Source organism: Pinus tabuliformis, chromosome 8, assembly GCF_031772625.1.
Source record: "Pinus tabuliformis cultivar Carrire ecotype Pingquan chromosome 8, CPIR1, whole genome shotgun sequence".
In the NCBI taxonomy this organism is placed as follows: Eukaryota; Viridiplantae; Streptophyta; class Pinopsida; order Pinales; family Pinaceae; genus Pinus; species Pinus tabuliformis.
This window is the reverse complement of record NC_142294.1, coordinates 346085503-346101308: the sequence shown is the minus strand read 5'-3', so window position 1 is coordinate 346101308 and position 15806 is coordinate 346085503. Positions and strand designations below refer to the sequence as shown.

Below are 15806 nucleotides of genomic sequence, written 5' to 3'. Positions count from 1 at the left end.
TTGGCAGAGTTCTGGGCTAAGTTTCAGAGGGTTCTATTCAGTGGCGGTGCAGAGCAGTGAGGAACTGCACAGAACCCCAAGGGGGTGATTTTCGGGGTTTGGCCATTCCATGAAAGCTTTCTGGGTTTCTCTGGGTTTCTTGAGTAGAGTCCGATTCCAGAGTTTCATCTTTTTTTGAGGAGGGGAGTAGTCCCAAATCCTCGTTTGATTTCTAGCAGCAACAGCAGCGCAACAGTTTTCCCAGCAGCTTGGACGCAGATCAAAGAGGAGCCATTCCTTTGCTATTCTAAGTGTATTTCTTCACTTGCCTTGTGCAAGTAGAGGTGCCATCTTCCTGATCACCTCCTGTACTCATTTTATTACTCAGTATAATAAATTGGCTTAGCATTCTCTCTGCATTTCTTGTGTTTCTATTTATGGTTTATTTGATATATATAGTATCATTGTTACTTGTATCTACGTGAGCATTCTTGGCTATTATACCACTTGTTTGTTTCTATTATACTCTTAGACAGAGTCTGGAAAGGGCCGGGTAGCCTCCGGATCTCGTCCTCTTTTTAGAGGCGACATATCTAGTAAATGCCCTCCCAGTGCATCTCTGGTTGGAGTTTTCTTGTGTTTGGGGTATATTACTGATATGGGATATTACAGAAGTTGGCCAGCCTGCAAAATACACAGCAGAAGATCCAGGCAGATAGCGCAGGACCAACAACAAAGCAGCTAGTGGAGCAGGTCAAGCAGGCAGCTACGCAGTGTACAGCTGAAGTTGCAGTGGTGCAAGTGGAGTTGGGAGGTCTTCGCACTAAGATCTTCGCACCAACAGAGTGACTCGGGGTGAGTCACCATATTTGTGTTGGGGGCCTGTCTGGACAGAGTCCCCTAGGGTCAATTTTTGGGCAGAAAGCCTAAGTTTTTGTATGTAAAGTGTAAAGTCTCCGCAATTTGTGGTCGCAAAGCGTGTAGATGTAAAGAGTCATAAAGGGTTTTACCCTTTTGTTTTATGTAAGTTGTGTTGGCTTTAGAAGATCTACCCATGGTCCGCGGACCATGGGATTGTATAAAAATGAGAGTCTTAGAAGAGTCTAAGGCAGTAGTATTGATGATGATGAATGTAATGGGTCATTAGCAAAAAGAGCGAAAGGTCTTAGAGTAGAAGAGAGGCTCTGCAGCTGTGTACACAGAGGCCTAGGGTAGAGGTCTGTAGCTGAGTGCGCGGACCCCTGCAGTTGAGTGCACAGGGTAGTTTGAGTCTGTAAGAAGATCTGAAGCATTAATAAAGAGATTACTTTGGGAATACCTGTGTTTGATCTATTTACTTTTGTTATGAATGAATGCAATTATGATATGATGAATATTGGGTTTATGATTTAATGATGTATTGATGCGCGAATCTATATGTTTTACATTGTTGTATGAACGCAAGTAATATCTGTTTATGTGAAGAATATCTTAATGCATGCTAAAGATATCAAACACTTAAGTTGATCTAGATAATAACAGACTTAGGAACAATTACAGAGGCGCGTAAATGGTTGATTCGCTTGTTTAAGGTCCACGAAAGACAGTCGTAGACCTTTGCGAAGGTCTAGAGGCTGGTAGGAGGAACTTATATCAATAAGCCTCGAGGGCTTATCGATCTGCGCGAAGGCGGAAAAAGGGGTACAAAAAGATATCATAACCATCTTTGGGTGCGGAAACTTGGTTCCAGCATCCCCCCATACTGCTTCGGGTGAGACTTCAGTCTGCGCTCCATGGATTGATGCCGAAAGGGCCAGTAGTGTAGGGATTTGCTTGGCTAACTTAGCACTGAAACTGGGTCAGGATCCCCTAAGCCAACAATGCTCCTTAACCCTTTCCCAATTTTCATTTGATAGGTGATATTCCCTACCAACGACATTAATCTGGTTACTTTCCCCAAAGATCCTACTTTCCACCTCTCTTAATAGTGGGGCAAGTAGCTTCTTCATGCAAGGCATCACAAGCCCTACAATATGGAGGAGCATCCTCAACAAGGTTGGTAGATTCAAGGGGAATTGGCAGTCAATGTAAACTAGATTGCCCATTCTTCTGCCAAGCACTATTATTTCTATTGTTATTCTTTCTAGGCTGGGAACTTTGAGCTTGTGACCTTTCCATTTGGACCAACATAGATTGCAGACTACTTATCTCTTTTGCATGGTTAGAGATTAATTTTGCTTGGTTAATCTCCATGCTTTCAAGCTTTTGAAGTAACTTTTGCATAGGATCATCCTCAGATTCCTTAACTTCTTTACCCTTAGGCTCTTTTAGCTTTGTGGAAGCTCTATCAAAACCTGGAATCTTAGAGTTTCCAGATGTCTTCTTATCCTTCTCAAGCTCTTCGACTAAAGTTTAACACTCCTTATAATCAGGAAGTTTAACACGTCTTAATTCATAAGAGGTATCAACGTTAAAAGCATCAATGTAGAAGTCCCAAAGAGATTTATAGGAGGTTTATAATCTTGAGGTAATCCCTTAACAATACCATTAAACCTTCTATTAAATTCCTCAACAGTTTCATTTTTTTTCTTTATGATACGTAGGGCTTTAACCAGATGCCTTTCTTCCCTCTTATCTCCAAACTTATCCTTAAAGGCATTAGTAAGAGCTTGTAATGAATTGAAGGAATGATCTGGCCTTTCGGTGAACCAATCTAAAGCATCCTCTTCCAAAGAGAGCACAAAGAGCTTCATCTTCACATCCTCATGAGCAGCATTAGCACCACCCCATTTGTTAATGAAATGCCTAAAGCGATTAAGATGATCTTTAGCGGTTACCACATTATTGCCTTGGAAAGAAGGCAATTTATCCATACCTGCATTACGAAGGTCATGCGGGTAACCCTGAATGTTAGCGAAATTGCAAGGAAGATACAAGTCATCCATGATGTCTTGCTGAATGGGATCTGAAAAAAGCGAATGGATGTCAAAGAGAGCTTTCTGTCCAAGATTATCAAGGTGTGCACGAGAAGAGAGCCTATTTAATCGAACTCTAAAACCATTTTTAGGATCCGGAGTGGGATTAATCAGGGTACTTGAATTCCTTCTAATGCAAACCCTTGAAGGAAGTGAATAAAGTGGAGTCACCACTTGGAAAAAAATCTAACTCAAACACTTGAGATGAAAGATGAAGGATAGAAGATGAAAGATGAGAATTGTCGTAAAGCCAAGGTCCAATAAATTGGTCCCCGACAACGGCGCCAAAAAATGTTGGCATTGTCGGAAAAAATGATAAAGATGATATGAGGAGAATGAAGATAAAATGTCGTTGAAGTGTCGAGAATAAAATATTCCCGGCAACAGCACCAAAAAATATTGTTGCACAGAATGTCTAGGCACTGCGACAACGACTCAGATCAGGAGTTGTCACACTGATCGCAATCTCTCCGTTTGAGTTGTCTCCCAATAGCAAACTAAGGGGGGTATACCCTATGGAAATGGAATGAGGGAAGATTAGTTGGGAGCCAACCAATATGGGAGACACAACTAAGAAACCAATACTTGTTTAGATTGCACAAGATTTTGAAGGATTCAATTTGATTTGAGGAAAATGATACCAGTGCCTTGTGGAGTCAACTATCTTGTGAAGGAAATGAAGACCAAGTAACGGATGGGAAACTGCTGCTAAATGATTCAACTATCTTATATGCAAATACAAAACTTAAAACTATGTGAAATGCAGGGACTTGGTTAATTTTAGTTAAATGTCTGTTCTAAGTTTTATCCCTCAATGCTTCTATCGACCAAGCTTATGTTTGGAAGTAAAGTTATAATGTGCAAGTACTAGCTTAGTATGCAAATGCAAAGTGAAATGATGTGATGGCAAAAGGAGGCCCTAAAATATGAGTTATTTCTTAAATATGTTGTGAGTGCTTTTTAACTTGAGGCTCAGAAAAATGATCTTAATGTGAAAAAAAATACTTATACCAGCAATGTCAAATATGAAGTCTGCACAAATAATTACTAAAAACCCAATAGGAAACCAATGTAAAATGTTGGAAATAAAACACTTTATATTCAGTAATCCATTTGCATGAGGTACTCAATCAGAGATCATTAGATGCATAAGTAAAACTAAATTAATCCTTCCTGAATGAGCATGTAAAAACAAATGTACTTCAGAAATTAAATTAAGCGTTTAAACTTAGATCAAAGTCTAAAATATCAGTTCTAGTAATCTGCTCTTAAAACAAATGATAATGCCAACAATTTATTTTAAACCAATGGTGCAAGAGTCAGATTTTTTCTATGTGTAACAGCAGAAACTTCAAATGACAAACTGATAACTAATAATTCAGAAAAAATTATGAGTTTAACTATTTCCAATCTAGTGATGCATTTGATCTTAAATCTCAGAAATAAATCACTGAAAAAGTAATGCAATAATATTCAGAAATTTGTCAATTATCATGCAAAAGTTTCTGGAAATAGTTTTATTTCTTAAATGTACTGCAGTAAAAGATGCAAAGCAAATTTGCTGCTAAACTTTAGTTAATTGAAACTCTATGCCAGTATTAGTCTTGCTTTCAATCAAATAAATGAAATGGAGTAAGGGTTTAGAGGATGTGCACCAGTCAGCCCTTAGGGGCTTGAAGTTACTAAGAGATAAGTTGGCCAAGTTACTAAGAATCTTCAAATTCAAATGTCAACCCAGAATTTTTTAGAGAAATTTTTGTTAAAATTTTTAGGGAAAGTTTTAGAAAAAAATTAGCGAAAAAGTTATGCTAAAGGAGGGTGGAGATGAGGCAGAGAACGGAAGAGAGAGAGGTAGGCTGAGAGGAAGGACGAAAGGCCGAGAAGAAGGGGAGATGGCTAAGAAGGAGGGGAGGCCGTAAGGCTGGAGGTGAGGGCCGAGGGTGAGGGAGATAGGGAGGCTGTAAGGCTGGAGGTGAGGGCCGAGGGTGAGGGAGATAGGGAGGCCGTAAGGCTAGAGGTGAGGGCCGAGGGTGAGGGAGATAGGGAGGTCGAGAAGGGAGGAAGGGAAGGCCGAAAATAGAGGAGAGGAAGAGGAGGAGAAGGAGGTCGAGAGTTGGAGGGATAAGGGATGCCAAGAAAGAGAAGAAGGGAGGCCGAGAGGAAGGAGAGGGAGTAGGGGGCTGGAGATGGCCAGTGTAGGGCCTCAAGGCCCTAAAAAAATTTCCCACAATCTTTCTGAAATTTCTCTTCAACCGGCAAATAAAATGGAGATCAGATCTTGCCCTCGAGGGCTTAGATCTGTCTCCAAAATCCACAAAAATTGCGTGTAATCTTCAAATATGTTCCTGCACAAACAAAAGATAGAAAACCCCAAAACATGTATATACAAAAATATGAAATACCCAAAACCCCAATGAATTAAAAAATTTGAAATTTACAAATCTACAATGATATTCTACATATCTAGCAGATCTGCAGATCAGAGCTCTCTGTTAGCCAGATCTAAACAATTTTGCACAAATTTATAAAGAAACTAGAAATTTTAAAGAGGCACAAGCCCAAGAACAACCCTGCAAATAAAATATTTTGTAAGATGACTTCACAAATTAAAAAAAGTGGGCTCTTTAGATTCTGTAATCTGAGAGTCAGTTAGTCGAGCTGAGGACTTCCCAAACGCCCAAATCCTGAATAGTAACTTTTGCAAACTTAGTTCTGATCGTTGGATTAATAGAGATTCAAAATAATCATAAAACCATCAAGAAATAGAGATATCTACTAGTTCTATCAAATCAAAATGATATTTTAAAAACCTAGAAATTTGTGCAAGACACTTGTGCATAGATCAATCCTCAAAAGCTATTATCTAGCAAATACAAATAAAAGCAGCGGAGTATTAAGCGCAATATTACCACATAAATCTGAAAGAGGAACACCATGGTCTGAAACCCCAAAGTTTTTGTGTTTTATTAACCAAAAAAGAAGTTACAAGAGCTTTCTCAGAGCAAGTACAGGATTCAAAGATCGGATCCAAATAATGGAGAGAGACCTCTAATTTATAGATAAATTCTTCAACAGTTAGATGACTTGATCCCCATCAAAGCAATCTCAATCGTTGATGAAGATCAAATGGTCTTTAAATTATCACCATTGAAATTAAGTTAATTTTTGAGGAAATTCGAATTTCGCTTTTAATTTCTTTTTAATTAACTCAAACATAATTATTTTGAGTTAATTGTCTCAAAAATTTGACTTTGACATAACTACTAAGGCCCAAAGGTCCAAAATATCTTGAAATTTTCAATATTCCCTTGGCCATGGACCTCCAAAAATTAAAAACTTTAAAACCCACGAATTTCAAATGTTGGAGAATTTAATGTTTCCTCAGACCTAAATTAATTAAATTTCTAGCTTATCATTTTTAATTTATTTTATCCAGAAAATTTAATTAATTGACTCATGAGGGGATTAATAATTTTTCCAACCCTCTAATATTTAGCCATAGTGTCCAATTATGAGGAACCATGCACTAAATATTTTTTACATCAAGATTTTACAATTTAATACATGAAAGGGGAACACCGTTCGTTATAGACCCTCAACATTTACCCATTTATGTGACACAAAATATGATATGGTAGACTAAGTGACTTGTAATAAAATAATCTAACCAAATAGCTAGGATTATTCCCAAATCACTTTTACAGAGACTCGATAAATAGCACTAGGACTCATCTAAAATCCTGATGACAAAATCCACCCTAGCTTTAGGGTGAGGCTGGAGGGAAAAACTCTGTCGATCATCCGTGTTTAGAAAAACACATGAATCGGTGAAACGAAAAGCCTCCTAGGATGGAAATCATCATCAGAAAAAATAAATTTACCTAGGTTGTTACATACATTTGTCTTACTAGGATCACTTACATTACAAAATGCAGAATGGGTTTACAAAACTCCAGTGTACATATAGCTGATAATGATGAATTTGTGGATCATTTGAGTGCTCGGACATGATGGAAATACTTGCGCCAAAAAATGCACAGCTATTACCTTTCTGGATTTTGCAATTTGCATCCATCTATGTGTTCTGCCTCTTTCCTTCTCCAACTCGAAGAAGAGTGGTATCGCTAATTTCCCAAGTCTAATCCTACCTCCCTCAACAAATTTGTAGTAGGATTCTAGATTGGGTTGTGGATTAGGCTCCTGGAGTTCTTGGAGACCTTTTTCCTCTTCTTTTGGTGTGGTTGCCTCTTCCTTTAGCATCTCCTGTTGCTCCTGTAGCAACCCCTGTTTCTCCTGTAGCATCCCCTATTTCTCCTGTAGCTCTTTTGTTTCCTCTTGTAATAGGGCAGTTTGTGTCTTGAGCCTCTTAAATGTGACTGCTCTAGTGGTGGGCCTCCCTATGGGTTGCACAGGTTGCTTAGTCTTGGCCTTAGGAGAGGTAACTTCTTCAATCTTTCCCTCACTAGGTCCCACTTCTTCCCTTTTGCTTGTTGATTCATCAATGGTGATAGGGATTTTTGAAGGAGGCTGAGGTTTCCCTTGCCTTATCCTAGTGCTCTTCCTTGTTTTAAAGTACAAGGGGCCTTGTCTTGGCTTCCTCCTTTTGGGCTTGACTGGTGTGCCCAATGTGGCAGCCACCTCTTGCTCTGTGTTTCCTGGTGAGAGGCTCATTTGTTCCCCTTGTCTCTTTGTCCCTTGAGGTTTGGAGGGCTCCTCAAGGTCCTCTTCCTCTACTTTTTGTTCCTCTTCCTCTTTTTCCTTTGTTTCTGCTTCCTCCTTCTCTTCTTCCTTTTCTTATTCCTTCTCTTCCCTACCCCCAGTACTAGAGGCTAGTGTTTCTTCTTGTTGTGTGGAGGTGAGGGCTTGTGTTTCAATGAAAATCTCCTTGTCCATGTCTATGAAGTCAGTCCACAACACAGGGTTCCTTAGGTGGCTCAAGGCATCCATGACAATTAGCTTGATGAGGCCATGATGGGCAATGTGTTGGTGCTTCCCTTCCCTCACTTTTTGGCTCATTTCAATGATGGACTATAAGAGGAAATGTGGGATACTGAGTTTGTTTGGAATGGGTAACTCTATTTGGAACCTTAGCTCATAGAGAAGCCTAAATTGATAGGCATACACAATGCTCAACCTCCCCTCACAGAATATGTATTTGAGGATGTGATAGGCCACTTCATCCCAAGGGTAAGGGAGGTTCTCTCTTCTTACTCCATTTTTGTCTTCCATAGGCTTCTCTCTACAGAGGAAGAAGTTTTTCCTAGCTGTAACACTTACTGCCTTATATTCCTTGCTCCATCAAACTCTTAAGGGTATGGTCGTCACTCTACCTATAAATTTCGTGCTCAAATGGATTGAAAGTCCTCTAACAACAGTAGTGGCACTATTTTCTCCATGAGAGTTGAGGGCCATGGCAAATTCTTGAGTTATATCATCATCATATTCCTTTAATTGCTCAAAGAATCCCATCCACTAATGTCTCAGGAAAATGTCCAGGATTCTTATTCATCATTATGGCACTTATGGACTTCATCCGGCTTCTTAGAGGGTCCAATGGCATGTATTATTGATTATTCGACCTCTTTAGAGGCTTGTTATTTTGTTTATGAGCTAGTTTGGTGGGTTTGTCACTGAAAGTTAGTTATTTGCACATTATTTTTATTTTAGGGGCTAATGTAGGCCCAAGTAGCTAAATTGAACTCATTATGAGTGTATAAATACAAATTATGAGAGTTCATTTCTCATCATCATTTGTTTTGGACTTGTATCTCTCTAGAGATTTTCTATATTCTGTCTTGGTGGAGGAAATTTTGGAGCATGGATGAATTTTGATGTGTGGATTATCTTTTCTTATCTTGGAGCTTCTTGATTGGAAAGTTTATTCATGGTTAGATATATTGTCTTACATGTAAGTACAAATTTAATTTTATTCCTTCTTTTACTTTGTCACATGCATTGATGATGAGATTTCCGCTATACTAGGGCTAATTGTTGCATGCATTTACTGCGAAATTGTGGAATTTTGTTTCTATAGAGCATCTCTCTGCATATGGGCCATGTATGTTGAACGGACTCTCCTAGGGATAATTCTATGGTTGAATTTATCTTGACGAGCCATCTTATCTTGCAAAACAAAGTGTAAAAGCTTTTAAGGTCACTCTCCTTTGCCCTATTGACAAGTGAAGTTGTCCTTGAAGCCTCTTTAACTTAGAAATGAAATCCATTCTCATATTCTTCTTGATTCCAATCTCCCCAAAGGATTAAGCACTAGTCTACCATAAGGTGATCACTTAAAGAATCATTTTTCTTCACCTCTCCTTCTTTATTCTAGGTCTAGCCACATTAGGGCTCCTAGGGCATCATTTTCCTAACAAACCACCCATAGAAAAACTTTGATCCCTTGGCCTCTACTGCACAGGTGTGTCTCCTAGGCCTCCAAATTTGAGGGAATTCTGACGGTGGAGTTGTGAGATATCCTAAGCCCTAGCCTCGAGATTGGTTTTTGCCCGAAGTTTCCCTAGGCTAGTTCCTCATAGGGATCATTTTTCACCTTTAAGTGAAAAGCATTTCTTCAGACCCCTTCTCCTTGTTTAGGTCAATTTCATCATTGATTGCTAAAATCCCTCCTCTTGACCTGGCCTGGGTCCACTTGGTCCCATGTGGTCCCATACCTTATCAAAGTTTGGGAAACCAAGTTCCATAAAGATTTCAGGGATTGGGAAGCTCCTTTACAATTCACATTCCTTAAACCTACCCCTTAAATCCTCATCCCCTTTCTTAGAAAACTTTGTACCTTGCTTAAGAAGCAAGTCCCATTCTTGAGTCTGCCTTAGGAAAGGGTCCTCGAGATCACTTCACATCCATCTTAGTTGATCTATCCTTCATAAGTGATTCTCTCTATATTGGGACTCCTCCCATTGATGAAAGTCCGTAAAGAGTAGGAAACTTTAGCTATGGTACCAGTGAGCTTTAGCTTCATTACTGCTCTTGACCTAGCAAGTGCCCCTCTAGGACCCCCTGTTAGTTTGAGCGGTAACAAGCTTAAGTTGGCCACAATTTTTCTTTTTAGATGGATTGGTTGTGAATCACATTCACATTTAAATTGACTATATACTTTGGACAATGAGGTGTGCTTGGACTCGAAGAGAGTGTAACACCCCCACCTATGTCTAAGACTCTTCACAACATTCTAGATCCAAATAGGAGTGGCCTCTAGCAAGACAACTCTAATCTTTAGGTCAATTGTGTAGCAAGATAGATCTTTACCCGGTTGATGCTATCCCCTATAAGGATTGGTCCAACTTCCAGTTCCAATCCACTCCAACATACAATAAGAGGAATAAAAAAGACTGGCACCTTGTTTACCCTCTCCAAGTGACTATGTAACCCCTTAATGTATTGTCCCTCCAAAACTTGTGTAATCCTTACTAATTATGAATTATCTTATTAACCCCTTTACAACATGTACCAACAAAACGTGAAATAAAAAAATCCAACCGACACAATAGAGGCAAAGTGTTTGCAAAATAAAAGTTCTAAATTATGGCATGTATTGATCCCACAATTCAACAACAACTTCAACTAGAGGGGGGACTAGCCTTTTATAATTGTTCTTTAAATTGATAGTTAATGGCTAATTCAACCTCTCTCTAGGAAAATAACATTATTTGTAATCCACATGTGGAAAACTAAGTAAAATATAATAAAAATATTTCATTACATTTCTTTTTCCAACTTAGGGAGTTTGATTCGTTTCACTTAGAATTCCAATGCTCTACTTGCATTGACACTATAAGATGAAGAAGAAGAAAGATGGTCCTTAGATGCTCAACATTCCACTCTAGATGCTCCAACCGCTAACTTGGGTAGTTTGACTTGCTTGCTTGAGGCTCAACTTGGTCCATAGTAGGTTTGATTTGCTTGCTTGGATGATTCTTTGGCTTTGCAATGGCTACTTTTGTATCCACAAGGTACCAACGGTCCTTTTGACCCCCAACATTCAACTTTTGACCTCCAACATTCCTCCAACAATTACCTCTTTGACTATAATGGTTATTTTGAAGGTCGACTTAGCCATCTTTGAGAGGTATTCAATGCCCTTGAGTACTTTGCCTTGAATTTTTCTTAATTTGCTGATTTCTTGCCTTTATTTCCTATGCCAATAGCCCCATTGGCTAGAGAAATCCCTAAGCTACCACATCATTACCTACACGTGCCACAATGATGCCATCACCATGCCAAAATTAAGGATCTCTAATGCCCTAGAGAATCTGGGAACTCTGCCACTTGGGGTTTGTTTTGCTAATTTTGTAGACTATTTTTGATGTATTGCATGCATTATATCAAGTGCTTGCCTATTTTGCCACCTGGAATCCTCACATACCACTAGACCAACTTTGACTTCCTATTTTTGATCAATTCCTTCACATTTTGCAAAAAATTCAATGTTGTGTGTCATCTTCATTTTATTCTGAGCATTTTGAGACCAAGTTGACTCTTTGACTTTTGAGACCATATGCACCAAGAAACATGAGCTTCCTCGGGAAATGTGAACTACTGCGATTGTGAAACTACCATGTTGAGAACTATTCTAGTAATGTTGCAACAAGGCCAAGGACATATACAGACTCAATGACACACATAATCATGCAGTAAGACATAGGTGCACCCTAATGCAAGTTGGACTGACCCATACACTAGTGATCACCCCTACATAGCCAAGAATTTCATAAACCGTGAGTCCCAATGAGATCCATCCAAAGTCCTCCAATCCTATCCAAGATGAAAGGAACTAGGAACGTCACCCAAAGGGACTGGACATGGGCAACCATCACAAGGCCTAGGACACCTAAATGCTGTTGAAGTTTCTAAGTCTACTTAGTTAGAAACCCTCCATGCACTTTATTTGATTTATTCCTACCTACTTGTTATGTTACTTAACAAGTTATTTACAATGTAAATACTGAAAATAAACACTAGTGCATGCTCAACATACTACAGATCAACAACTGAAGATAACAGAAACAATCACACCATGTGACACCATTATTTTTGGACCAATGTCCCTAGAAAAACCCAATGTGGGAAAACCGGTTCAGCTATCTGAGGGTTTTCTTATTAAGCAATATCAGAGTACAATTTGGGTGTCGAAACTGACCTACCGAACAGAGAATTTCCTTGGCAGTAATACCTCTCAATTTGAGACAAATCTCCTGGCTGAAACCCCGGATAATCTTTTCGGTAGCTCCTCAGCACCAATCTGCCCCAGAAACTCCAGCGTCGGCCTTTTTTGGATTGTGTAAGCCCCTCTCTGCCCAACGTTGGCCCTGCGTCACCCCGGATGGGTCTGTGTCAGCCTTCTGGCCCTTTGCATCAGCAACGCTGGCCTCTCTGAGGCTCTGTGTGGCCCTGCGTGAGCCCTGGCTGGCTCTGTGTCACTCTCCTCGGCTACTGCGTTGCTCTCCTGGCACTATCTCTGTGTCTCTGTCTCTTTGTACTCAATACCCCTGAGCTGCAACTCCGATCACTAATTCTATCTCTCTTAGCAAACCCAGCTCTAGAGAATAGAATGACTGGTCACTTTGGTGTTCTCTCCAAGTGACCCTCAAGCCTCCTCTTATACTTTTCTTGTTGACATATCGACGACCGAGATTAAGTCCCTAACCAATGACTAATATTAGATCTGGCTTGATCCATGTCTTTTTGGACCATTCTAACACAATTTCATATTAATACACATTAATATTTTATTTTGCCTAAGTTTAGACTTAGGGACTCCATTAAAAATATTAATTATTTTAATATCTCCTGAACTGTTTGGAATCTGCCCAAACCCTTTCTGGGTATTGGAGATCTCATGTGCCCCAACCTCTCCACCAAATTTCGTGGCTAGAGCACATCCGATGCTACCCCAAATCAACACTCCCTCTTAGCGAGGACTGTGCTCTAGCAATACTCCTCACTGAGTATTACTCTAATCATCCGGCATCGGTCCCTATGCTGATGCTAAGCCTGCTGCCCACCATCCTCTGCACTGCTGTATCCTATACTTCTACCCATGGTTATGCCACTTCCACTGCTGCATCTGTATGACAGCTCCCTCTGCATTTGTGCTCCTGTTGGTCCTTTCTCCCAACACTGCATCCGCACTGCACGTCCTCCCATCATGTTGCATCGTGCTGCCCATTGCTGCACTACAACTCAGTTACTGAGAAGTAAGTAACTGATCTCCCAACCTAACCTCCCTGTTGGGCTAGAGACACCCACTGATGCTGAAGCCCCCTCTGTCGCTGACAAGTGCTCCCTTTATGACCTCTGCGATGCTGCAACAACTCCCTGCATCTCGCACCGTTGCACACCTCTCCGTGCCATCCTGCACTAGTGCAACACTCCTGTGCCTCTCGCACTGCTGCAGCCTGCTAGCCTCACGCTGTCTCGGGACTCCTGCACTGTAGCTCTCTCTACCGCTCCATCTGCATCCGTCTCTACCTAACTTAGCCAGTCCTGCTACTCCTCTTCGGGGTTCCCGTAGCAAGGTCTAATCCAAGAGGTAGGGTACCTCAAGGATCCTGCCCCTCATCGCCTGTAGTCCAGCTGACTATAGCTCGATGTCTCCCCACTTCTGCTCAAGTAGTGCATGTGCACTCATGGCACAGTCATTGTTTGTCAAAACTTCCTTCTCTGCCCTTGCTAGTGCTGCCTTAGTCTCGGAAGACTCTCCCTTACTCTTTTTCCTTGGACACTGGGTCACATAATGACCCAGCTCCCCACAGTGGAAGCACTTGATCTTGGAGAGATCCTTCTTCTTCCTCTTTTCCTGCTTTCCCTCAGATGCTAGGGCAACATCTTCCTCCTCCTGCTTGACTTTGATCCCCTTGCTGCTGCTACCTGTCTTCGACTGCCGTCTAATCTCTTCTTGGCGAAGAGTAGCCCACATCTCATCCCAAGGTGGAAGTGTCCCTCTGCCTAGTATACTCTGGACAAATACTTCCCAGTCTTCTGAGACTGTATTCAGGGCTGTCCTCACCATCAATTCTTGATCCGGCATGGCTTCTATAGCAGTCAACTGATCTCGGATCTCATTCAGTCCTTCGAGGAAGGTGTCAATCGGTTCTCCCTTCTTCATCTGATACGACCTCAACTAATTTTCAAGTAACATTCTTCTCTACACAGAAGTATGTTGGTACAATTTCTTGAGGGCCTCCCACATCTCATATGTTGTTTCCTTCTCGGCAATGTGTGGTACTACATGGTCCTTAACCCCGTCAAGAATGATGCTCTCGGCCCTCGCCATTGCCTCCTCGTACTTATCATTATCATTGGGGTTGACTGGGATAGCTATAACATTCAAGGCGAAGTTCTTGACACGATTTCTATCAAGTACGAATAAGATTCTGGCCTTCCAGACTGCGAAGTTCGACACTCCATCCAGTCTATCCTGGTCTCTTACTCCATGTAGTGCCATGATGCTCTTCTACTTCCCTCCTGGAAGTTCTCTGTTCAACTCCTCCGAGTCTCTACTTCTCGTCTGGAAGTTCTCTTCTGGACTCCCTCTGAGTCCCGATTTCCCTCCTGGAAATCCTTCTGCCACTGTCGAGATGCCCCCTACTCTGATCGTCTTGTGCAACCGCACCACTGATCTGGGTTCCTCAGCTAGAAACCCTCAGTAGCAACTCCCTCCTCTTGGCCTTGCTCTGTCAGGTATTGTTTTGACTACAGTACCTCACCAGCTCCACTCTGCAATATTCCCACAGCCTTCTAAACCCCAGCAACCTGAAGGTGAGAGCTCCTAGGCTCTGCGCAATCCCAGCACCAGCAACCCAGCCTCCTCAGCCAACTGCGTCAGCCCTCCCAGCTTCTGCGTGGCTCTGCGTGAGGCTCCCTTTTCCTTCCTTAGCCTCTGCGCTGCCTCTTCCCAACTCACCCTTGATGATGCAGGCACTGCATCACCCTTCCCTTGTTGCTGCTCTGCTAGAAACAACTTCTGTCACCTCGATACAGCTGTTTTCGGCTGCTATTGCTTCGCTCGGCTAATGTCCTTAGTCCTCCTGTGGTTTGCAATCACGCTCGGATACCATGTTGAAGTTTCTAAGTCTACTTAGTTAGAAACCCTCCATGCACTTTATCTGATTTATTCCTACCTACTTGTTATGTTACTTAACAAGTTATTTACAATGTAAATGCTAAAAATAAACACTAGTGCATGCTCAACATATTACAAATCAACAACTGAAGATAACAGAAACAATCACACCATGTGACACCATTATTTTTGGACCAATGTCCCCGGAAAAACCCAATGTGGGAAAACTGGTGCAGCTATCTAAGGGTTTTCTTATTAAGCAATATCATAGTACAATCTGGGTGCCGAAACTGGCCTACCCAACAGAGAATTTCCTTGGCAGTAATACCTCTCAGTTTGAGACAAATCTCCTGGCTGAAACCCCGGATAATCCTTTCGGCAGCTCCTGAGCACCAATTTTCCCCAAAAACCCCAACGTCAGCCTTTTCTGGACTGCGTCAGCCCCTCTCTGCCCAGCGCTAGCCTTGCGTCACCCCAGATGGGTCTGCGTCAACCTTAGGAGGCCCTGCGTTAGCCTTCTGGCCCTCTGCGTCAGCAACGCTGGCCTCTCTGAGGCTCTGCGCAGCTCCCAGCTACCTCTACGTGGCCCTACATGAGCCCTGGATAGCTTTGCGTCACTCTCCTTGGCTACTGCACTGCGCTCCTGACACTATCTCTACCTCTCTGTCTCTCTGTACTCAATGCCCCTCAGCTGCAACTCTGATCACTGATTCTACCTCTCTTAGCAAACCCCGCTCTAGATAATAGAATGACTGATCACTCTGGTGTTCTCTCCAAGTGATCCTCAAGCC

General features: G+C 41.5%; 1 protein-coding gene across 3 annotated transcripts in view; it reads right to left on the bottom strand.

Moving 5' to 3' along the window:
• The window catches only part of LOC149235563 (uncharacterized), a 95941-nt gene that overhangs the window by 65735 nt on the left and 14400 nt on the right, over window positions 1–15806 (bottom strand). The gene's annotated exons all lie outside the window — the stretch shown is intronic.